The following is a 2500-nucleotide window of genomic DNA, read 5'->3' on the forward strand; positions in this document are numbered from 1 at the left end:
GACTTAACTGGCTAGATAAGTGGAAGTCCTGGATTACAAAAACCTCACTAAGAATAAATATGCAGTTTGTAATATTTGCAAAAACACTTTATGAGAGCAGATTCTATGGCTAGAAAAGCTACTTTGCAACAATGTAATTGACTTTTGGAAGGAGGTAGAGCTGATAATAATACCTGAGTTGTGGATGCAACATTATTCTGCTTTATTTAACTGTGTTAAAAATGACCCCTACAAAGTGGGTACTGTAAAAATGCCAACGGTGTAACACGAGGTCTATCAAACAATAACGCAACTATATGATAATAAAGCAAGTGGTTCAGATCAAACGACTCCAGGGCACCTCGAGTTTGCAAGCCCAAAGGTTGCAGCTCTTCTTGCCATTTGTTTTACTGGTTTTATGACTCTTGGACTGTTGCCAGACTCTATGTTGTCTGTGACTCTTGTTCCTTTCATCAAGGACAAAGCTGGCATGTTTGGGAGTCTGGACAATGATGGGCCAATTTCTCTAGCCAGTGAGATAGAATCCTGGAGAGGATTCTACGATTGTTTATGTGAATATATTGGTATTCCAGATTAGTTTCCAGTTTAGCTTCGAGGCTAAGCATGGTACTGATGAGTGTACCTATGCCTTGAAAGAACTATGTAACTATGCTTTATTAATGGCTCTAAGCTGTCTAAGGCCTTTGGCCGAGTTAATCACCAAAAGGTGTTTAAGAAATTGAGTCAAAGGGGCGTGCCTGAGAGCAAGATAAGAATCCTAGTATTCTGGTGTGCCAACCAGAGCATGCAGGTCACATACATATAGGGCAATAGAGTGTCTGCTCCCTTTGGCATTGGTAATGGACTAAGATGGGGGGTTACCAGCATGATTTATCTGTCCAACAAAGAGGCTGTAAATATGGTTGTATGATTGGTAACATGCTAATGCAGCTGCTCCACCGTTCAAGGGCTTTGTTCACCTCCGCTCTGAAAAAAGGTCTGCTTCAAGTAGAGACTCTAGTGTCCCTAGACAAGGCTCTGCCTTTGCACAATCTGCCTTTTCTTTTACAGTCATTAAAGAATGGAATAGACTCCTGGAGAAAAAACCTGACAGATTATCATAATTTCTTCTGTGAGGAAGGAAAAAAAAAGAAATTTTGCAACCTCTGTGCAGAGTTTTTTTTTAATTTATTTTTATTTGTCTGTATTTGTCCAAAACTGAAAAGCAATAAAAAAAAGTACGCAATTACGCAACCAGTCTTGTCAGCATACATTTTATTATATAAAAAAACTGTAATAAAATAAAAATTGGTCTCTTTTGAGAATACTGCACTCCTCTCTATCCTGTCCCCTTTTGGGCCAAGCGAGCGTGTGTAGGCTTCAGATTAGAGCCCTGTGGGGAACTGTTTTCTTAGTCCCTCTCTCGGCCGCTCCTGTTGGATTTCTCTCCATTCCCGCCTGCACTCAGTGGTTTCATTTCTGTCCCGCATAATCCCACAATATTTCAATTGGGACCTAAAATCGTTACAAACAGAAACAGAGAGTGAGAAAGCGAGACGGAGAGACTGACATTACAGCACCATGGACAGCGACACATTGGGCGCGGCTGAACTTAATGCTTGTAGGTTATTAAATAGATGCATTATGCACCTACAGTATCTGGCGGGGACAACATTTTGAAATTACGTTCTCCTCTGCATTTAGCTCTCCTATCCTATATTAAAATTGGCTAAGGGGGAGGGTGGCCGGCCTGCGGGCGGACCACGGCAGTATGACTCAGACGTAACCTTAAAAAAACGGTTGTGCCAATATATAGGCAGCTCCACGGCCACAACACTTTGACTCAGATATAACCATAAACAAACCCAATACGCCCATATATAGCCAGGACCACGGCCAAGTCATTATGACTCAGACATATCCATAAACAAACCCGATAAGCCCATACATAGGCATGTCACTATGACTCAGAAATAACCATAAATACATCTGATACGTCTCTCTCTTAGTCGTATATGCCTTATACGTCCATATATAGGCATATATGGATATCCAGTTGTCTAGAACTGCCAATCCAACAAATATGCCCATTTATGACCATGCCAATATATGGGCATATACTGGTAGACAGGTAGACAGAGAAGATACAGAGATCTCAATATACAGTATGGGCACAAAAGGGACACAGACAGACGCCAGACGGGTACGACGGGTACTCTGACAAAGCCCCCGACACTATGAGTCAGATATTTCAGTCGGATCAGCGGTGCAGCGTAGGTGTGAGGGCCGCGATGCGGCCCAAACCTCTAGTAAGATAAATGTGTTCATAGCCAGCTAAAGTAAAGCACAACCACACATGCTTCAGGTGCGCTACATCCAGTTTGTTGCAGGACAGTGTGGGATTTTGCGGGACCCAAGCCTGTGTCGCTATATTTAATCTCTTTTCTATACAATTCCATGCAGTATTTGACACAGAATAAATAGCAATATTTTGATGTTGGGTAATATATCTGTTTGTTAA

General features: G+C 41.8%; 1 protein-coding gene across 1 annotated transcript in view; it reads right to left on the reverse strand.

Moving 5' to 3' along the window:
• grid2 (glutamate receptor, ionotropic, delta 2) overlaps positions 1-2500 on the reverse strand; it is a gene marked incomplete at both ends in the record, with an annotated part of 761628 nt that overhangs the window by 94371 nt on the left and 664757 nt on the right.

This window comes from Gymnoscopelus microlampas (assembly GCF_963454915.1).
Source record: "Gymnoscopelus microlampas genome assembly, chromosome: 4".
NCBI lineage: Eukaryota > Metazoa > Chordata > Actinopteri > Myctophiformes > Myctophidae > Gymnoscopelus > Gymnoscopelus microlampas.